The sequence below is a fragment of the Petaurus breviceps genome, unplaced genomic scaffold (genome assembly GCF_028583685.1).
Source record: "Petaurus breviceps papuanus isolate PSGF00001 unplaced genomic scaffold, PetGlider_PUasm1.0 90804, whole genome shotgun sequence".
Taxonomy (NCBI): Eukaryota; Metazoa; Chordata; class Mammalia; order Diprotodontia; family Petauridae; genus Petaurus; species Petaurus breviceps.
Genome location: NW_027187348.1, coordinates 21716877 through 21740822, shown reverse-complemented (window position 1 = coordinate 21740822; position 23946 = coordinate 21716877). Strand labels below are relative to the sequence as shown.

Below are 23946 nucleotides of genomic sequence, written 5' to 3'. Positions count from 1 at the left end.
GAAGGAAGGAAGGAAGGAAGGAAGGAAGGAAGGAAGGAAGGAAGGAAGGAAGGAGAGGGAGGGAAGAAGAAAACAATCATTTATTAACCATCTATTATGTGCAAGACACTGTGCTAAATGCTTTATAAATATTATCTCATCTGATCCTCAAAACAACCCTGCAGTTATTATCCTCATTTTACAATTGAGGAAACTGAGGAAGACAAAGGTTAAATGCCTTGCCTAGGACCACGTAGCTAGTAAGTTTCTGAGGCTGAATTTGAACCCAGGTCTTCCTAACTCCAGGTCCAGTGATCTATCCACTGTGCCACCTAGCTGCCTAGTTGTATGCAGAGAATATACTCTAATAAAGCAGGGATAATTCTCTAGGATCTATTATAATCTTTTGTCATTATTATTAGTAGAAATATTAGTCAGTAAAAATCTGCTGTCTCATTCTTCTAACCTAACCTCCCTTCTCAAATTGAAAACAAAAGGAAAACTAAGGTGAGTACAAACATGTATAGTTTGTACAGCAATCAAGACAAATTTTCACATTGGTCATGTACCAAAAAAAACCCCCAAATTATGTCATTCTGCATTCTGAGTCTATCTTTATCAAAAGGTCAGGGGTTGCATAATCCTTTTCAATCATATTTGGTTATTATACTGATAAGTTCCTAATTCTTTCAAAGTTGTTCGCCTTTACTATATGTCTGTCATTGCATAAATTGTTCTCCTGATTCTGTTTACCTCACTCTCCATCAGTTCATAAAAGTCTTCCCAGGTTTCACTGAAACCATCCGCTTCCTTCTTATTTTTTACAGCACAATATTATCCACCACATTTATATACCATAACTTGTTCAGTCATTCCCCAATTTATAGGTATTTCCTTGGCTTCCCATTCTCTGCCACCTCAAAAATAGCAATTAATAGTTTTTACATCCTTAGAGTTTGTTTTGGTTAGGACTAATCCCTCAATTAATCTATCCTCCTTCTAATTCCCTCTACCCTCTTCTCCCTTTTCCCTCTTATTACCTCGTTGAGTGAAGTGTATTTCTGTACCCAACTCTGCATGTATGTGTATTCTTCCATCTTATGGCCAATTCAATTTATTCTCTTACAATTGTTCATTCATGTTTACCTTTTATGTTTCTCTTAACTCCTGTATTTGAATTTCTAAGTTCTGCCCAGCTCTGGTGTTTTCATCAGAAATGCTTAGAAGCCCTGTATTTCATTTTTTACTCTGTCGTATGTAGCAGCAAGCACCCCAGCATCCCCAGGGTGGCTGCCAACATAGGTTTTTATATCTGCTTTTCTAAAGGAAAGCAACTCAAAATGGGTTAACAAGCTTACTTTAATCAATCAAACATATATCGTTTACCTAGTTCAGGGGGAAAAGGTCAGCACCCCGAACTTCAGAGTATACAGACAGAAGTTACAAGACAGAAAAACAGATCAAGCAGATAGGCTTCCAAACTGTCCAACCATTACATCCATACCAAATCACAGTTACCAGAGAGGGAAGCATCAACATCTGGGTTTTCAAAGCCAGGGGACTTGACAATGGCTGCCCAGAGTCTCATGTAGTCAAATCACACAATACTTCTCAAAGTGAGCCCCAAAGCAAAGCCTCACATCAGGGATTACATATGCTTCTCCTGGGTCAGAGAATGTAACCACCCTCTTGACCCACTGCCCAATCATACAGCATCAAGGTGTGGGTATTCTTGAAAACCAAGCCTCCTGTCACAGGCTCCATGTGATCACATTCAGCATGTTAGGGGGCAGAATATATTTTTCAAATCAAGGAAGGTTCTCAGGGTCTCTTAAGCCTATCAAAGGGCCTAGAGGCAGGGAAGATCTTTAAATTTGCATTTCCATTACATACCATTATATAAATTATTCTTCACTATAAGCACATATTCTTTGCCTTTTGGAATATTATATTCCCAACTTCTTTGTAATGGCTACTTAATCTTGTGTGATCCTGACTTTCACTCCTTAGTACTTTAATTCTTTCTGACTTCTTGTAGCATTTTTTTAACCTGGAACCTTTGAATTTTAGCTGTAATATTCCTAGGAGTTTTCATTTAGGGGTTTTTTCAGGAGATAACTGGTGAATTCTTTCTGCTTCCTCTTTGCTCTCTGATTCCAAGATATCTGGTCAGTTTTCATTTAAGAGTTCTTGAAATATGAGGTACAGCTCTCTCTCTCTCTCTCTCTCTCTCTCTCTCTCTCTCTCTCTCTCTCTCTCTCTCTCTCTCTCTCTCTCTTTCTCTCTCTCTCTCTGTTCCTCCCTTCCTCCCATGAAATTCAGACAGTCCAATGATTCTTATCTTTTTTTTCTCTTCAGTATGTTTTCTAGGTCAGTTGTTTTTCCTATAAAATACCTTGCAGTTTTTTTCAGCCTTTTTACTTTCTTTCAATATTTCTTTTTGTCTCATGGACACATTGACTTCTAATTGGCCCATTCTAATTTTTAGGGAATTTGTTGCTTAGGCAAGGTTCTATACTTCTCGTGGCAAACTGTTCTTCTATAATTCTCATTTCTTTTCCAATTTTTCCTCAAGTGCTCACATTTCATTTAAAGAAACATTTTTAAGTCTTTTTTTAAACCCGTGCTTTGTTTCATCCAAGAATTCAAATGGAATCTGTGCCCAATATGTGTATTTCTTCAAGGTTTTGCTTGTAAATATTTTGTAGTTATTCTCTTATTTTGCAAATATGTCTTGTGCTTCCCTGACACCATAATAAAGAAGAATTTTTTTTGTTTACTCATTCTTCTACTACCTCCTGACTTTGGACTTAATGTTAAATCTGGGCTCTGCTATACTTCTGTAAGGAAGGTCTGACCTATTGCTGTTTTCCTGGGGCATTGAATGTTATGCTATTCCAAGATATCAGACATAGATCGGGCACCTGCAAACTTTCAGTGCTCCTGAAGTGGTCTGATCTAGGAAAAAGGGATTGCTGATCCCCTGGTCTGATCTATACAAGTTCCTTGTCTGGGTTTGGATCTGAGCAACAGAAGCATGATGCTAGATTCAGCCTCTTTTGTTCAGAGAGACAAAATTGTAGTCTCCTCTTTGATCTGGGATACCTGCTCTGGTTATTTCTTCAGAGGCTGGGCTAGCTAATGGAGCTAAGACTCCATTATGCTTTTGGGATCTTAGCCATATCAATCTTGTTTGCTTCTGAACTTTTGTCTTCCTTGGTATACCACCCAAAGCCTCCCTACAGGAACACTACTCCGAGCTCAGATTCTCTTCTCAATCTGCCTTGTGTCTGTGACCAAGAACAGGATAGTGGTCTTATAGTACCCCAGCATAGTTTTGGTGGTATCCTATCTGAGACCTTCTCTTGCCCATGTTCACAATCTCTCCCTGCTCCTAGTTCAGCTCACTCCTGAACTGACTTTGTCCCCAGTATCCACAGACCTCTTTCTCTCTCACTGTGCTGATTTTGTCTGTACAAATGACTCACCATGATTTATTCTGGATTCCCCTTCAGAATTCATTTTAGTGCATTTTCCAGGTGTGTTTGAGGGAGGTCTTTTGGGGGAGGGGCATATGGTATTACTTCTTTTAACTCTGTCATCTTGATTCCGCCTCCTCTTCTATCATAATCTTAATGAACTATGTCACAAAACTGTCTAATTCTCTTTCTATGGTCATTAAACAACTTTCTGACAAAGTTTCTAAGTGCTCTTTTACTGAGAATGGGATGCATTAGTATTACAGTCACTAGAAATTTGATAAAGGTTTGATAAAATCAAATTTCAAAACTTAGAAAGCCAGACCCTGGAATAACCCATCTTTGAAGTGTTCATTGATGAAGCTTAAACCTGTAACAGACTACTGTCCTCTTTCTAATCATTTTAACTATAATACTTGTAACTCCAATTTCCAGACCAGTGCATATATTATCCAGAGCTATAGATTTCCTCCCAACCCTTCCCTTAATAATATATCTTAGAATTTATTTTAGAGATTATCTCAACCACCTCTTTCATTTCCCAGGTGAGAAAATGGAAGCCAAGCCTGTGCCAGCCATCAGTAACAAAACTGGAATATGAATCTGAGTTTTCTGACTCCAGGCCCACAGCACTTTCTATTATTATTATGTATAAAACACATACACTGCACTACAAAAAAAATTATGAGAATCCACCTCTGTATGGTAATCTCTACAAATACAAAAGAATTTAGCACCTATGGATATTTATTGACTTTACCTACATAGGTCATACATGTTTGGGGGGTCATGGGAGACAGTGAAGTTTAGGAAAGGTAAGCCACCAATTACTGTTTTATAAAATCATGTTTCAGGCCCTTTCATTATCATTTGTCTCATCTCCTCCTCCATATTTTGGGAATGATACCTTCTCAGTATTCTAAGGCAGACATCTTTACCATAATCTTTAATATCTAGAAAGAAGCTTGTCCCTTTCTCTTTTGATGATATCTAAATCGAATGTAATGTACTAAAAAAAGAATAGTATTCAAGTGACTTTTTATATGGTAGGGTTTGGGAGTAAAAAAAATAAAAATAATTCCTGTCATTGATCAACTTACAATATAATAGTGGGAATAAGAAACATATAACACTATCATCAAGGGTAAAATATGATACAAGCAAAGGAGATGTTCAAATGTAATGGCATGACAAATTTTAGGAGGTTTATACTTAATTTGCTAAGTAATAGGAAGTCATTGAAAGGGATAAAATAAAGATAGGAAAAAGGAATTTATTTTTGAAGAATTTATTGTTATTGAAAGATTGATTTTAACATGTGAAAACACTTCTGGACCTAAACAAAAATCTGTGCAAAACATAGAAATTGGTTTTATTTGTAAAGCTTTTAAAATTTTTTATTCTTTTGCATAAAACTCAAATGAATGTTTTTAAGGCAGTCTTGAAATTTCATATTCAATGAATATTGTATGCTAAAGATTAATCACATAATTGAAAATTGGAATTTATGCTAAGAAGAAAGGGGCAATTGTCCAAATATTATGTCTTTTAAATCCAGAGCCTTCTATAAATAGAATTAAACACAAAAGAAAATAAGGAATGTTGAAAACAAAGGCAAAAGTTAGTTGTAAATATTGGTGAATTAACAAATTATAATAAGGAAATCCTCAATCTAGTCCTTAGAAATAGGTTGAATTAAAAATACTACAAATTAGACCAGAACAACTTCTCTAGCTATGATTACATAAAAGGAAAAGAAAAAAAGAAATGTGACTAAGTGGACAAAGAATACTGGACACTTAAAGCAAATAATTTAAAAGTTATGATATTTTATATATTGAAACTCACTTATTCAAAAATACATTTTAGAGAAAATTAGAATATTTAATAATAAGTCTTACATTGTAATATTTGAACATTACAAAGTTTAAGCAGAACTATTACATTAAAAGATGTAAAATTGACTATTTTGCTGTCCTTAGGGAAAAATTCTTCACAACATATGGGATCAAAGAGATTTAAAATTTTGCTTTTTGCCTTTATCTAAGGAGCAAAATGAATTTAAAGTTTAAATAAAAGCTGAAAATTAAGACTTCTAAATATTAGGCAGAATATAATAACTTAAAATTTAGAAATTTTCATAAGCTTAGTGCAACTGAACTCAAATTGTGGCCATGTATAAATGGTGTATTTGGAAATCATCATTTATGAAAAATAACATTCTTATACATTTATTCATTAAGCATGCTTAAACAGTAAATACTTTTAATTTCTAGGTGCTGCAGGACAAAGAAATAGGGCAGCATTCTTGTCCTCAAGTTTAGTCTTCTAGTATAGAAGATGTCATGTACACAAATAATTATAATTAAAAAGTAGAATATATTAAGTTCAAAAAAGAGATGTAGATTCATTTTTTTATGTTTAGAAGAGAGACAAATATTTCTAGATTGGAAACAGGGAATCTCTATGGAAAAACTGTCTATTGAGCAAGACCTTAAAGAACTGATAAGAATTCAGTAGACAGAGATGTAAATGAAAGCACTACAGGAATGGTGTGACCAAGGTAGGAGGGCACAAGACATATTGGGGAATGGTACATTGACAATGTAATTTTCTGGAATGTAAAATAAAGGGGAATAAGATGAGTTAAGACTGGAAAGGATAGTTAGAGCTAAATTATACAAAGGCTTGGATATTAGACTAAAGAATCTGGATTTTATTTGATTAGCAGTGACAAACTACTGAAGGTTTTTTAAAATCTTTTTTTAAATTAAATTTTATGTTTATTTTTAGTTTACATCATTCATTTCCACAAGATTTTGAGTTACAAATTTTCTCCCCATCTTTCCCCTACCAATCACCCCAAAACAGCGATCCCACTGTATATACCCCCCAACTCTACTCTCTCCTATTACCTCTGTCATTCCCCTCCAACTTTCCAGTAGGACAAGATGGATCTCCTGCCCCAGTGCCTGTATATCTTATTTCCCAGTTGCATGTAAGTAATAATGATTATTATTATATATATTTTAAAATATTTGATTTTACAACTTTAAATTTCAGATTCTTTCCCCTCCTCCCTTGTCACCCACCCTTACTGGGAAGATAGGCAATTCAATATAGGTTTTGCATGTGTAGTTATGCAAAACATTTTCATAGTGGATATATTGTGAAAGATTGACTATATTTCCCTCCATCCTATCCCACCCCCCCACTTGTATTCTCTACTTTGACCCTGTCCTTTTTCAAAAGTGGGGGCTTGTAGCAGCAAGCACCCCAAGCGTCCTCAGGGTTTGCAGCTACCACAGGTTCTTGGATCTGCTTTGTTAAAGGAAAGCAACTCAAAATGGGTTAACAAGCTTACTTTAATCAGTCAGACATATATCGTTTACCTTGTTCAGGAGAAAAGGTCAGCACCCCGAACCTCAAAGTATACAGGCATAATTATCAAGACAGAAACATCAAGTAGACAGATTTCCAAACTGTCCAACCATTACATCCATACCCAGTCAACATCTGGGTTTCCACATTCTGGGTTTTTCAAAGCCGGGGGACTCTCAACAACGGCTTCCCAGAATTCAGATCAAATCACAGAACATTTCTCAAAGTGAGTCCCAAAACAAAGCTACACATCAGGGCTTATATAGCCTTCTCCTGGCTCAGAGAATGTAACAACCTTATTGACCCACTGGCCAATCAAAAAGTATCTACTGAAAAACAAGCCTCCCTCCCCAGGCTTCTGGTGCACTTTAGCCTAGGGGCAGGGAAGATCTTTAAAATTTACATTCGCATTACAGGGCTTCTAACTATCCTCCCCTCTACCTTCCCCTCTCATCCCCTTCCCCCCCTCTCATCCCCTTTCCCCCTACTCTCCTGTAGAGTGATATGCCCTATTTAGTGTGTATGTCATTCCCTCCCTAAGCCAATCAATAAGAATAAGATTGACCCTTTTGCTTTCCTGTCCTTCCCCTCCATTGTAACAGTTTTCCCTTGCCTCTTCTATATGAAATAATTTACCCCATTCTGTCTCTTCCCATCTCCTCTCATTATATTCCTCTCTCACCTCTCAATTTCACCTTTTAAGTATCATCCCTTCCTATTCAACTGATCCTGTGCCCTCTATCTATGTATACCTGTACACCTATATATACACACTCACATATGTATTCATATGCCCATATACCCTCCTATATAGGCATGTATATGTATGTAGACATATATATATTTGTGTGTGTATATCTATATCTATCTATCTATCTATATATATATATACAGTTATAATCCCTTCAACTATCCTCATACTGAGAAAAGTTTCATAAGTTACAATTATTGTTTTTCCATGTAGGCATATAAATAGTTCAACTTTGACAAGTTCCTTATGATTTCTTTTCCCTATTTACCTTTTCATGATTCTCTTGCTTCTTGTATCTGAATGTCAGATTTTCTATTCAATTTTGTTTTTTTCATCAAGAATGCTTGAAAGTCCTCTATTTCATTGAATTACCATATTTTTCCCTGAAACATGATACTCAGTTTTTCTGGGTAGATGATTCTTGGTTTTAATCTTAGCTCCTTTGACCTCTGGAATATCATATTCCAAGCCCTTTGATCCCTCAATGTAGAAGCTGCCAGGTCCTGTGTTATCCTGATTGTGTTTCCACAATATTCAAATTGTTTCTTCCTGGCTGCTTATAATATTTTCTCCTTGATCTGAGAACTCCGGAACCTGGCTATAATATTCCTAGGAGTTTTCTTTTGGGGATCTTTTTCAAGAGGTGATTGGTAGATAATTCTGGAAACTGCCACAGCTGATGGTGATCCACTCTCCAGAAGTCCTTCCATCTGGACTGGTTGGGGTGCCCTGGAGCTGAAACTGCAGGCTCACATGAGGCTGGGCTCTGCTCCTAGTACACTGCAATGAACCTGGCCTGCCAGGCTGCCTTCAGTGGGAGTTTTCTTTCTCTCTGTCACTTTGTGGGTTCTGTAGTTCTAAAATTTGTTTAGAGTAATATTTTATAGGTATTTGAGGTAGTTATGGGGGGAGCTCATGGAGTTTTCCTGCTTCTATGCCACCATCTTGGTTCTGCCCCCACTACTGAAGGTTTTTGAGCAGGGGAATGATAGATTGGTGAGTTAGAACAGAAAAAATACTAAAATAATAAATTTAAGTGAAAGATCTCAGTGAAGTTCTTGAAATTTATTGGTGGGCTTTTTGTTTCATAAAGTAATGAAAAGATTTGAGTTAGAATCTTTAAATTCTTGCTCATGTCATGTCATGAAAAGGGGAAGTACTAGTTCTGTCATGAAATTTGGGTGATTATTTTTTCATGATCATGTGACTATTCTTAAATACAAATAATTGACAGCTAGAAAACATTCTATTGGATTTACAATTTATTAAGTCTATTTTAAACAAAAGAATGAGAGATATCTTTCTATATGTAAATGCCCATCTTTAAGAAGTAAAGTTATAATAGATTTTCATGTATGAGAATGATTTTAGAAATAGATCACAACTTGGTTCCTTCTCTCATTTCTGCTTTAGCAAAGTTGTGGTCTTCTGTTATTACTTGATATGGTTATTGAGACAGAGAAAAGTTTTTGTTTGAAATTAAAGCTAAATATTCTGGACAAGATGATGGCCTTGATGGAGGCAGGCAGCTCACCTCCTCCACACCTACTTCTGTTGTTCAGTTATTTTCAATCTTGTCCAGCTCTTCATGAGTCCATTTAGGGTTTTCTTGGCAAAGATACTGGAATGGTTTGCCATTTCCCTCTCCAGATCATTTTACAGATGAGGAAACTGAGTAAAATGGGTTAAGTGACTTGCCCAGGGTCATACAAATGTAAGTGTCTGAGGCCATATTGGAACTCATTCTTCCTGACTCCAGGTCTGGCACTCCATCCACTATGCCACCTACTTGCCCCTATACCTACTTTAGCAAACTAATTTAAAACTAGCATCAGGTCACATTATGACCAAAAAAGCCAATGAGAAACTAGTCAGAAAATAACTTTTTTGCAGCCCATAAATGCATAAAACATCAGTCAGAAGCCCACAGTCAGTAGGAAAGGGGGTCCACCAAAAAAGCCAGTGCTCACGCAAAGGCAAACAAATGGGAAGCCTTCCATCACTGTCAGAGATAGTCCAGAGATACCTGTTGTAAAGTTCTGTTTTGGAATGTAGCAAGAACATAAGGCAACCCTCTAAAAACTCTGGGTGTTCAGAAGGGACTACCTAGATGAAAAGACCAGAGCTGTATAGAAACTTCAAAGTCCCTTCTGCAGAAATTGCAGGGAGGTAACTTAATACTCTGACCTGAAAAGGCATATAGGGCCCTGAAGATCCAGCACTGAACCTCAAAGATCCAAGGGTATGTAACCCTGGAAGGTGAAATTTATCACAGGATAAAGGTAAAAAGCTGACACTCTCATCTAAAAGTGCCACAGGAGATGGAGCCTGGCCCTGTTATAAAGCCCCAGTTTATACACTAAGGCTGGAGAGATAGTAGAAGATACAGCCCTCTATAAAGAATTTTAATAGACTCAAAGATGTCTAAAGTTCAAGCTTACAAGGAGAGATCAACTTAAAAGCAACTGTAAGCAGACTCAATGGAAATAATGTATTTTCCACAAGGACTAAAACAATATCTAGAAGAAAAGAAGCAAGAGATATTTAAAAAAAAGAAATACAAGCTGGAGAGGAAAGAATTAAAATCATAATAAATAGCTTATTATAAAAAGTAATAAACCTTACTCAAATAAAGGACTCCCAGAAAATTAGAATAGACAAAACAGAAATCAGTGACTCCTTGAGACAACATATATTAGAATAAATTCCAAAGATTGAAAAAATAGGGGGAAAAGTAAAGTACCTCATATCAAAAACAAATGATCTAGAAAACAAGTCAAGGAACATCATTTAGAATCATTCAATATCTGAAAAATTATGATCTAAAACAATGTCTTCAAAGGGTATATGGAGGGAGTTACATTTTTAAAAGTAATTGGAGGTAAATTGATTCTGTTCTTAGGGTTTTAAGAAGTGGGAAAAGGAAGGGTAAAAGGAATACATACTAATATAGAAAAGATGAAGAGGGTAGAATTTATCATTTCCAATAATTGAGGTGAATGAAAATAAAAATATAAAAATGTGGAGGAGGGCGTGGGAGAGAGTAGACATCAGGTGAGTCTCACTTTTATCTAAGAGAGAGAGAGAGAGAGAGAGAGAGAGAGAGAGAGAGAGAGAGAGAGAGAGAGAGAGAGAGAGAGTTGGAAAGCAGGTTGAGATAGATAGAGGAGCAGTTAAGAGGAAGGATAATACTGGACAGAGAATAGTCAGTCTCAGGCAAAATATGCTTCCTGATTCTGAAGGAGGGTTAAAAGGAAGAAAAAAAGAAAAATACTGAAACTTGTCTGTGATAAATCATCTGAGAATATCTCAAAAATATGATAGTGAATGCCATCATGACACAATCCAGTTGCCCATGTTTCATCCATAGTGATGGTACCAAAGGACAATGCAAAGATTTTTATATATGTTAATTACTGTACCTTGAACAAAAGAACAACAAAGTGATACATTTAATGGTGAAAAGAGTTCCAGATGCACGGATTATCTGTTAGGCAGCCAGTAGTTCTCTGTATTGGAAACAGCAGAGAAAGACGAGGAGGAAACTGTTTTCCTCTGTCCAACTATATATTTTTTACCAGTTTGAGTGCATTCTCTAGGGGATCTCAGGGATGCTAGCTACTTTCCAAAGAGACATGATCTATTTAGAAATATTGGTAAACCTTAATGACATTATTATCTTTGGACAGAACAGGAAGAAAAACTAATAAAAATGTTGTATTATCTAGAGAAAATGGCTTAAGGCTTTCCATTGGCAAATAATAGTTTATTTTAGAGCCTTAGTTAAGTTTTTGGATGACACCATATCTCAGTAAGATGTGAACACTGCTGTTTGCCAGAGGTTGGTGGTAGCACTACCTATGAGCTAAGCATACATAACTAGCCAAGGAAGTTAATGGGGATGCAGATGGCTTGTCTATAATGCCACAGGACACCAAAACTATGGTAATACCTGAAGAAGTGAAAGCTGTATGTAATACCCAAAGAGCTAGAATACAAACAGATGGCTGTGCAGTGAAGGTTCAGAAGTTCTGCCAGATCTTATGCCAATAGCACATGTGAGTCTCACTTCTTGAACTAAAACCCTCTTTACTTGAGTTGTCTGTGGATGTCTGGTAAAGAAAGCAGTTGGCTGATGAAGGACAGCATGAAGGCATACATACCAAGAAATGAGAGGGTAATGTAAAAGGATTTAAGTGCCAATACCTTGAAGGCACTTTATTTATCAAGGCAATAGCAGCAGTTGGAGCTATGGATCAGAATACTATACTGGACTGTCATTGATCCTACACCTGATACTAGGAAGCAATTGGTCATGAATCTTTACACAATTACTTTGGAATATGGGTCAAGAAAGGACTAAAAGTTACTTTCTAACTGATTTCTCATTGATTTTTTAAATCATAGTTTGACCTGAGGCTAGTTTTAGATTAGTTTGCTAAAGTAGGTATAGGAGCAACTAGGTGGCATAGTAGATAGAGTGCCAGGCCTGGAGTCAGGGAGAGTGAGTTCAAATCTGGTCTCAGACACTTACTACTTGTGTGACCTTGGGCAAGTCACTTGACCCAGTTTACTTCAGTTTCATCATCTGTAAAATGATCTGAAGAATGAAATGACAAACCATTCCAGTATCTTTGCCAAGAAAACTCTAAATGGGATTATGAAGTGTTGGACACGATTGAAAATTGTGTCTTGTGTATACAAATAAAAGTACTACCAACTTGTGCTGCCTGTTTAGACTATTAGCACTAGTAAATCCTTATAACTTCTCTGCATTGAATATAACTTTTCTTCATCTTGGAAAGGAGATAGTAAGAACATAGGTCACATATTAGTGCTAACTAACCACTTTACAAAGTCTTCATAGGCATACTCAGCTAGAAACCAGAAGAGAAAGAAATGTTAAGGATATGTATCTGGGTTTGAAATAGAGTTCAACCACACCCCCTCTCCTCCAAAAATTTCTGAAGATCTAAGCTGAGGGGAGGGAGTCAGAAAGTGAGTAATAGAAGAAAATAAGGAGGAAAAAAGACTGAAATTACCAAAGATCTTGGGAGGAGAAAATCTCAAAGACCGTGAGCATAGGCAGATATATCAACAAGAAAAACATTAAAAGCAGAAGGAAATCTCTTTGGCCTCCAAAGGTAGTTAATGAGTTCTGGCATCCATGACCATACTATACAAAACAGAATGATCCAACATTTGATGAACCAGAGGACTCCATGGTATTTGAGAAAAAGGAATTATAATAGGCTGTTCCTGAGTGGTTTAAAAGAGAAATGAGAATTGTGGGAATGTAATTTATGATCTTTACAGCAAAAATAATAGGCGGAATAGAAAAATTTCAATCTGCCAAGCCTCATCAAAGAAACAAAAGAGAAAACAACTGACCACCCTTCACTTTTGTGTATTTGCATTCCCAGTCTAGAAGAAGAGAAGCAAAAACAATAATGTTAAAAGAAAATGTGCTCTCTATCCAAGCAATATACAGATCTCAAAGACAAGGTATGTAAAGACAACTTAAAGATAATAGATATCCCAGAAGTACATGACACATCAAAAATCTTGAAAGCCATAATACAAGAAAACTTCCCAGAACCTCTGAACACAGAAAATGAAATATCAGTTGAAAAAAATTAATAGATTGCCTCCAAAAAAAACCTCAAGGCTGTAAACTCTTAGGCATAGAGTGGTTAAATTAATCATTCAATTCAAAAAGTTCTGCAAGCAACCAGGAGAAAGACTTTCAAGTACAAAAGAAAGGAAATTAGAATAATACAAGACAGGGTGCCTAGGTGGTGCTGTGAATAGAGCATCAGTCCTGGAGTCAGGAGGACCTCAGTTCAAAGTCAGCCTCAGACCCCTAACACTTACTAGCTGTGTGACCTTGGGCAAGTCACTTAACCCCAATTGCCCTGCCTTCCCCCCTCCAAAAAAGAAAAAAAAAGAATAACACAAGACTATTCTACACCTACCAGAAAACTCTGAAGGGAATGGAATGTGTTCTAAAGAGCAAAGGAGCTCAGAATATACCCCAAGGTGGAGTATCCTACAAATCTTAGCTTAACTATAAATTTAAAAGGTTGAATCACAAAGAAGCATTTGAAACATTCTTAGAAAGGAAACCAGACCTGAAGACATTATTTACTTCTCAAATACTCTAGACAACAAAAATGCAGGAGAAGTGAACAAATGCATTACCAAAAGACTGGACAGCAACAGAGTAAAGCAGAGAACCATGTAACAGACTTCTTTCTAAATGTCTATAAGGCTTTGGGTGAAAGTGGAAGTCAGGTTGGGGTAATAGTGAAGACCTGAGCCCGGGCATTGTGAGCATAACCTTGTGACACCCTGTCTATAAGTGAATTGGTGTGGGTTTATTGTTTGTGTGTGTGTGTGTGTGTGTGTGTGTGTGTGTGTGTGTGTGTGTGTGGACTACATTACAAAATGGGCAATTGCCTTAAAGGGGAGAGGAGAGCAAGGAGATGGGGGGGGGAGTATGGGATGTGCTTGAGTCAAATCAAAGTCTAGCAAAGAGAGGAAGGTGACTCCTAGGAAGAGAAGAGCCTGTAGGGAAAGGGGAAGTGTTTGAAAATGGAAAGAAAAAGAGAGAGGCCTTACTTTGGTGATGGGAGGGGTTTCCACTGATAAATACTCCTATGGTGTAACAACAATGTTACTTGCAAATGCTGTGGAGGTATAAGACCAAAAACACCAGCACACAGGAGGGCTGCTAGCCCAGGTTCTTTGATCTGCTTTTCTAAAGGAAAGCAACTCAAAAAGGGTCAACACTCTTACTCTAGTCAAATATATATAAAATTTACTTAGTTCAGGGGAAAAAGTGAACACCCTGAACTTCACAGAAAATACAAACAGATATTATAAGCAGAAAGTGCAAGCAGAAATAATAGCATGAAGACCAATAGACAGGGCTTCTGACCATCTGACCAAATAATACATACATCGCTGATCAACAGACAGATACAATTGTCTGACCATTACATACATACATAGTTTCCAGAGAGAGAAGCACCAACATCTGGGTTTTCAAAGTCAAGAGACTCCTTAACAGCTACCCAGAGTCTCATCTGGCTGCATCACACAAACACTCTTCTCATGAGTGAGCCTCAGAATATATATATTTCTTTAGGGTCAGAGGGCATCATAACCCTTGTGACCCAGGTTCATGTGACTCAAACTCATGTGACAGGTTTCTGTGTGAATTAAGCAGGTCACATGAGCCTGTTAATGAATGAGAAAGATCTTCCCATTAAGCAAAAAAAACAATATGGTTGAAAAGAGATGTTTTTGCGAAGGAAGATGGACTGTGCTGGGAATTGACTGGGGAATTTGGTGCTTGAAAAGACCACTTAAGTTACTTCAGGAGGGAGAAAGTTGGAATTTCTGGGGATAACTGGCACCTGAGGGAGTGGGAAGACCCCAGGAAGGAGATGTCAAGGAAAATGGGGAAAGAAGATAATGAGGGGGAGGGTGGTAGACTGCAAAATCACGGACCTGTCTTACCATGAGGTATCCCCTTTGTTACCTATAGGAACTGGCATTGTTCTGGGAGTGAGACACAATGGAAAATGGGAATCTATGGGGTGAGCTTTACAAGTCAGTGACAGAAACTGCCTAGAGGGGAGAGAGTACAGAATGGATACCTCAGAATGGATAAATGGATACCTTTTATTTCATGAGAAATCTAGAGATTAGAGAAGAACTAGATAATTATAAGAGTCACAAACCAGAAAATGAGGGTCTAGAATAGAATAAAGGATGGATAATGAAGAAAATGAGAAAAATCTTCTCTGTTAAGGAGCACAAAAAAGAAAATTTAAAACTAATGAACAGGACTAGTTGAAGAGGAAATCTACATAAGTAAAAGAGGGGGAAAGGACAGGATAAGCATTAAATTACCAGATAAAAGCAGGAAAGGAAAAGGAATTAATAAATAAAACTCCAAAGGGAAAGGGAGTAACAAACAGGAGGAGATAATTAGGGGTAAGAGGAAAAGAGTCAGTGGGAATAGTCACTTAAAAAAAAGATTAAGTCAAAGTAATTGAAGAAACACATTAGTATGTTTAAAGAAGCAGAAGAAAACAAAAAGCTTAACTTGAAAAAACTAATATAGAAATAAGTGGAGGAAAATATAATCCTAATTTTAATAACTTTCAATGTACATGGATTAAGCAATCCAATAAAATGAAAAAAGAGTGGCAGATTAGATAAGAAAACAAAACCCTACAAAATGTTGCTTATGAGATAAACATTTAGTTAGGATGCTCACCCTCCCCACTGTTATTTCTTATACTAATGGAAATCCCTAGCAACAACAAGAAGACAAGAGAAAGAAATTAAAGGCATAAAGACAGGTAAAGGGGAAATAAACATACTCTTCAGATAATATTATGGCATGGTTGGAAAACACTAAGGAATTATCAAAGATACAAAGTTTAGATAGATTGTTTCAACAGGATTACATGCTACAAAGTAAACTCTCAAAAATCACCTGCATTTCTATATGCTAATAATAAAACCCAAGCAGCAATAATAGAAAGGAAATCCCTTTTCAATCTACTACAAAATGCATAAAATACCTCTGAATTGACCCCACCAAAGCACAGGCAAAAAAGCATGTTTAGTTTCAATTACCAAGTGCTTCTTAAGGAAATAAAGAGCAACTTAAATAGCTGGAGGAATATTCAGTTCTGCAATATGATAAAAATGACAATACTATACCAACATAAATTTACATTTAAAATTTTTATACCAATCAGATTCCCAAATGTATGCTCTATAAAACTTGATAATAAAACTCATTTGGAAAAAAAAAAAAACCAAAAGAGTTAGAATATAAAGGGAAATGCAAAGAAGTAGAGATTGAAACCCAATTGTATTTTCTTAGAGAGATTGTTAGACAAATCTTATTTAAGTGCTTGTGCATTTCATTAAAGAATCCCTGTACTATTATAGGGTTTAATCCAATCAGAATAATCCATCAGCAATCAAGAGCATCTTTAGGACTTCAGAAACCTGAAGGAATCCTTTCTTTTGGACATCCCCCATGACAGTGATAAATTGATAAAGTCAGAAGGACCTGAGTTCAAATCTGGTCTCAGATACTTAACACTTACGCCACTGACCTTGGTCAAGTCACTTATAACCCCAATTGCCCTGCCTTTCCCCCCTCCCAAAAAAAAGCAAAAAAAAAAAGATAAAGTGCTGATTTGCTCCTTATCGGGAGTTCTTTACATTGACGAAATCTTAGCTCAAATTTTAAAAATCCCCACAATCAACATACAGAGAACATAATCTGGAGCAATGCATGGAAGTTGCAATGACACAAATTTAGGCTTGATGTCAGGCTGCCCTGCTTAACAACAAGAGTTCTCACAAAGTGTAATAGGCTTTTTCTGAAGATAGTGGATTCCTCCTCATCAGAGCTCTTCAAGCAAAGGCTACATACCCACATATTGGGTGGATTATAGAGATGACTCTTTCAGGTATTGGTTGGACTAGATGGCCACTGAGGTCCAATTCTAAAATTCTGTGATTCTCTGTTAAGAGTTCCTCAGCACTGGAGGTCTATGAAGAAATCTACATGACCACTTGTCAGGCATGTTCTGGAGATGATTCTTGTTCAAATACAGGTTATGGATAAATTGCCTTTGAGGTTGCTTATAATTTTGAGATCCTATTTCTACTGTTTGTGGAATTATGAACCACAAATAAAGCCAACTATTTCTATAAAAATTCCGGTGTGGAAATTTAATATAGTATGATATCTATGTTTCCTTCTGAAGAACCTAATGTACCCATGAGGACATTGTTTTACAAAGGAGGTAAAATTTTGGTCCACTTATTTGACAATATAATCACAACTGAATAAATACTGTAGCAACTTTTGTTTGGGAAATTGGAATTGTTATTAACTACCAATGGGAGAAGTTCAGTCTTTTTTTTGTGGGTATCAATCAGTGGTAGACTTAATCATTTGGAAAATTATATGAAAACCTCCCCCCCCATTGTAAATTAACAAACTGGTTTTAATATTTCTGAATTAAATAATTGCGAATTTATTTAATTAAATTTCCTCGAACCTGATCAAGTTTTTGAACATGTCAAGATGAAGACCAAATGCTAGATTTGTGGTCACTTCACCGTGGGACAGAAGTTCTAGGACCCTTAAATTGAAATAGCCTTTCAGCCTTTCCAATCACTATTCTTCAACAGTGTTAGGAGTAATCTATTATATTCCATAATACAGGATATAGGAAGGAAAAAGAAGGCTTATAACCACTAAAAATTATTGGGTCATATTATATTAAAATCCTACCTGATGATTTCTGTTTACAAGTTAGAATTTTTCTGTCAGTATATTTTTGGGGTGGTAAGGAATTCCTACTAAAATGCTTGATTTTCACTTTCAGAATTATATCTCAACATTGTCAGGATCTGATGTCATAGTACAGACAACCTTCTTGCATGAATATGTTACAGAAATGAGTTTTGTTTTTGACTGGTAGAGAGGTTATGCCAAAGTTCTGAGTTCCATGGAATAGGGCCAAGAAACATTTGGCTGCTTAGTCAGGGTAAATGTCCGTGGGAGCGGAACTGGAAAAGCCTTGCGGAGGATGCATGGCCAAAACCGCATAATCAAATTTTGTTCTGAATAGAGGCCTTCATAGCAGAGGTAAAAGAATTTGTGGCAAAAGTTGTTTTCTTAGAGATATAATTTTGAGCCATTAGGAAAACAAATTAAATTCAAAAATTAAAGGATATCCTTGTGACAGTTTTGCTTTTGGATTGTCTTTTGCAGTGAATTGTAGTGTTGCATTTCTTTTGGAGAAATACTCCCCATGGCATCAGAACCTGACAAAATGTATTAGAATTGAATTAACTAATTTTGGTGAGTGCCATCTTCCTTACTGTGTGTTTATGTTTTAGCTATTAAGACTAAATGTTTGCTCAAATCAATTTTTACTGTGTCCACAGGGAAAATATGGTCAGAAACTGCACAGGATGATATGGAATGGAAGGTTCAGAGGAAGGCATACCCAAATCAGTGAAATCATAGATTCATGGTAGTACTGGAGAAAGCACCTTCACAATCCTTTCTATATTATCATCGGTTATAAGAGACAGTCTCCTCAAGCTTCTAGAGCCTACCTCACCCCTGCTCACACATACACACAAAATGACCTTGTAGTTATTTTGTATATATTTGGCATATTTAGAGAGAATGTAAGCCCCTTGAAGTCAGAGATTTTATATTTTCTTTATATTACCAGCTCCTAGCACAATGCCTAGTAATAGTGCCTAGTAGAAAGCTACAGAGAAAGAGAGAAAACAGTGTGTAAATGGACAGAGCAGCAAACTTGGACTCAAAAGATATGTCTGCATATCAGAGCCATGGTTTCCTCTTTTATAAAGTGAATATACTAATATTTTCACAAATGCCCTGTAAACATTGATGCACTATATAACCATATACTTTTATTATCATCAGATCACCTTTATTGTTTAAAAAATATGGGGTATATTATTTCATTCAAAACTGAAATGAATGCTAAACACAAATGAAATTGTGGCGTTTTATAGTTGTACCTTCATACATTCAGAAAAGCTAAATCGAGGAGAGTTATGGTTATATCATTATATTTTATTGTTAAATCAAGTAAGTTGAAACAAACAAATCAACAACTAATTGTTATGTTATTAAGCATAAGTCTGTCAATACAAAATACATGTTTTACCATCTGTCAGATAAAATGGATATCTAGACACAAAATCTTGCATTCAAGAACACTGTATGGATATATGATACTCCCTAGAGTATTTTGATACATAAACTAGTAGATTACATTGAGATGTACTCTCCACATAGCATTTTAATTGGCAACAAAGATAATATTGCGCTAAAACATTCACGCTATGCAAAGCAAATGTACTCATTTCCAGAGGCCACCTCTGCAAGATGCCATCTAAGCATGAATGAACTAAATTTAGCACCTTTTTGCATTGCTTGACATTTTACTCACAGAAGACCAAAAGGGGCAGAGTTTGCTTTCAGATGTTTTACAGTGTATAAATTGGAAACGGAAATTACTAATGTAAGTGTCATTTGGCATACACAAATGAATGGCATATCACACATCAGTTTTTGCTTGTGTCTTAATTTCTTTGTTGTACTGTAATGGAAATCACATGGCATAGCCAAGGAGGCCTGTCACAGTGTGCATATCCCCTGTTACATTGCTAAAATACTATTGAAATAGATAGAGCAGCTCTGTATATTTTATTATTGCTCTTCCAGTAACATATGCTATCATACAGTCAGCACATACTTTTTGAGCACATACTACAACACACATTAATTACTCACATTTATATAGGACTTCATAATTTATAAAACTCTTTTCATTGTGACCCTGTGAAGCAGTGAGTAGAGTTGTTATCCTCATTTCTCAGTTAAGAAAACTGAAGTTCAAACACATTCATTATTCCAACAAATTAACATAGCTAGTAAATAACAATTCCGGTAGGTTCTTTGACTCCGCAACAAAATGTTTTTCGCACCAGCCATGCTATCTCTTATACCTTCTTTATAGAGGTAACCCTTTTACAAAGAATTGAATGTATAATTTGTTACACCGGAACAGGTAATCCAACAGGCAACAGAAAGAAGCCTGATAGTTTGAATTAAGCTGCAGCATATGATTGACATGCCAGAAGTGGCATAAAAATCAAAGATATGTACAACCATAAAAGGAGTTGAAAGTCATATAACAAATGTGTAGGCTAATTGATGGCCAACTTGAGTGTTGTCCTGGCATAGCACCTCCTCTGGGCTACTGCCCCAACTTGCACCCACAATCAAAAGAATCCTCAGAAGGCAGCTACTACTACTCTCAAGTTCTATGAGCAACCCTAAGGGGATGTGCTTCCATCACTTTTGCTCAAAAGCCCCTGCCATTGTGCTCATTAACAATGAGCTAGTTTGCTTAATTAGTCTTTCGTAAAAGGCATTATTTAGGTAGCATAATAATAGCTGGTATAAAATCCATCTCCCAAAAGACTGTAATAAAATGTCCCATAAGTATATATAGTTGCCATGGAAAGAATAGGCTCAAACTTAAGATACAGTAATAGTGAGGCACACACAGAGAATACATGCAATAAAGGAGTAATTCACAACTCCTGGTACTGAAAGTCCTTCCCTTCACAAAGTCCTCATGATGTATTCCTCAGAGGCATTCTCTGCTGTGGGTCTCTACTGACTCTCCCATGACATGGTCAGTGGGGTGGGTAAGAAGAAAGAGATGGAGACTTTTTCTTCTTCCCCTCCACCCTCAAGAGTGAGTTCCTCTTAAAGGCCTGGTTCCAACTTCTCTCAGATCATTCCTGCTGCTGGACTAGCAAATGGTGGAAATTCTTCCTTCTTGTAAAGCCTCCAAAAGCATGGTTGTCTGTTTGTTAGCCAATCATCTATTCTCTTCTTGACCCAATCAAAGCGTTTCAAACCCATAGGATAAGGGCAAATCTTAATCATTTGTGATTACATTGTTGTAGGCGTTAGAAGAAAATTCTTGATTGATTCTATCTAGATTCCTTATGTGAATACATTAATTTAGGTAGTAATAGAATGTTCCCCACCTCCCCTCACTGATAGGGGTAGTTTAAACAATTTCAAGTATAATTATATATTTATGAACAAAAACTAAAATATAAATATAGCCAATCAGAAAATACTGCTTGATTTGGAATCAGAACTTGGAATCACACAGAACTTGAAGTACTGGCTTCAAGCACCAAAGCAGTATGATGTTAGGCAAGTTACTTTGCCTGTTAGGCCTCCAGAATAAGGAAATGTGGATAAAAAGCATTACATACTTCTTAGGGTTTTTGTTGGGGAAATGCTGATATAAATGCAATGTTAAAAGAAAAAGAGAAAAATTTTCTTTGTGTTGGGTAAAACCTCTATTGAGGGTTTTTTTGGGTTGATTTTTTTTAAAGAGAGATAGGCCTAAGAATTAGATGGTGTGGATGGGTTTTTATATTGTGTTAGTATTTGACTATAGTGGAGGTATCTTTGCTGATGAAATCATAGATCTATTAAAATAATAAAATATTAATACTGTAATACTATACACAAAGTATCATGGATATGGACTTAGCCTTATGTTGGACCAATTTTTATAATGATATTGTATAGAAAGAGATAGGGTAACTAGACAGCTCAGAGCATTGGGCCAGGAGTCAGAAAGACCTGACCTTAAATCTTGCCTCTTATTATCTGTGTGACCCTGGGCAAGTCACTTAACCTCTGTTTGCCTTAATCCTCCAGAGGAGGAAATGGCAAAGTATCTTTGCAAAGAAAACTCCATGGATATTATGGTCCACAAGGTCACAAAGAGTTGGACACAACAACAATATAGAATTCTCCATCAGAATTCTACCATTATTATACAATAACATTCTGAAACATTTGTCATCAGGATTGCTACTTTAGTCAAATATGTCATTAGTGTTTTTCAAATAGCAAATTGTTAGTGCCAAAAAATTGGGAAATTAATGGAGGAAAGAACATCCCTGCATATTAGTTGCCATAAAGAGGTGTTGAGAAGAGCCTAAAAGTCTACTTAGTCAGCAAAGAATCAGCTTGCTAAGCAGCAAGCTATAGCAGCTAAAGGCAACAAAGCTTTAGAATATAAAGTTGCTTATAAAATCTTAAAGAGGGAGGTTAGTGGATGATGAGCATTATCAACTCATAAAACAGTAAAAAGCAGCAGAAAGAAAAACAAATTTAAAGTGAATTTTGCAAGAGTCCTACTTAAGCAAAATCATCCCAAGGGCAAATAAAGATGAAACTGGAAGAAGCACTGCTAACAGATGTAAAATGGAAAAGATCTGCAAAAAAGATTTTTATGAGGAACCCTTTTCACCATCAAAGAGAGTGTAGCCACCACATTTGGATTCTAACATCACTGTTTCTGATGTGTTTATGGAGGAAGTGGAAATGGTATTGACTAAATAAAGATGTAAAAAACAGCTGGACTAGACCTAGTGTATACAAAAGAACTCTTTCCTGGAGGCAACACAATTCAGAAACTTGAAACCCTGTTTTCTTTGTGAGGCTTTCAATATTGACCTTCTTGAGAATGCTTAAGGTCCATAAGACATGAAGAAAAAGATGAAATGAAAATTCAATCATCACTTGCAAAATTATCATGTTTCTGCTCTATTCTAGTTAAGATACTCACAGGTTCTGATTTCGTGGTTCATTCAAGTTTTGTCTCTAGGCATTATCACAGCATAGTAGTTTATATAAAATCGCATTTTGCTTTCCTTTTGTATATTTTGTGCTATAAAACTGAATAGCAAGTGGACTTTTGTGAAGAATGGAGTAAACATATTTAAACATTTTATTCAAAGAAAAGATATGTGTTCTTTGTTTTCTATGTTTGTCTTCCAATTTCTAAGGTAATAACAGCTCACATTTCTATAGTACTTTAAGGTTTACAGATCATTTCCCCAACAAAAACCCTAAGAAGTATGTAATGCTTTTTATCCACATTTCCTTATTCTGGAGGCCTAAGAGGCAAAGTAACTTGCCTAACATCATACTGCTTTGGTGCTTGAAGCCAGTACTTCAAGTTCTGTGTGATTCCAAGTTCTGATTCCAAATCAAGCAGTATTTTCTGACTGCTTATATTTATGATGTAGTTTTTGTTCATAAATATATAATTTTATTTGAAATTGTTTAAACTACCCCTATATTTAGCAATAATATCAGAAATTGTATTTCTTGTTACATGTGAATGAAATCTAAGTATCTTTAATGTACTTCCTGAAAACATTGTAATTTTTTTGTAGCTGGTCATTTGTGGTTTAAAAACAAAAACAATATAACAATTTTGTTTTACATGTATATGGGAAGGGATAGGGTTCAAATAAATGAATTACTATTTAATTTATTGAACACTAAAGAGAAACAGACCCTAGAAATAATCTAATCCAACCATTCCATGGTACAGATGAGGAAATTGATGCCTAGCATTATGAAATTAGCCTTCTAATGTCATATAGATAGTGATCGAGTTAGATCCATAATCCAGAGCTTCTAGACCAATCTCTAACAACAACCACTTTGATAAAAAAAAGCTCCAACTAACTGTATAACTAAAAGTGCACCCAAATGATTAAAGCAACTTAGCAATTCAGTCTGTTTTTAGAAAGGAAATAGATATAGGAAATTTAGTGAATTTGAGGTCGATATATAGTGTTGTAAGAGGATTCAGAAGATAAAAACATAAATAGGATTGGACCATAAGCCAAAATTATTTATTTATT

General features: G+C 36.0%; 1 long non-coding RNA gene across 1 annotated transcript in view; it reads left to right on the top strand.

Moving 5' to 3' along the window:
* Positions 1-20694, top strand: part of LOC138147749 (uncharacterized) — a 58157-nt gene extending 37463 nt beyond the window's left edge. The window contains exons 2-3 of the long non-coding RNA XR_011164877.1: positions 18413-18502; positions 18589-20694. This is a non-coding gene — a long non-coding RNA (uncharacterized lncRNA). The remainder of the gene's footprint in view (positions 1-18412; positions 18503-18588) is intronic.
* Positions 20695-23946: the final 3252 nt, after the last annotated feature.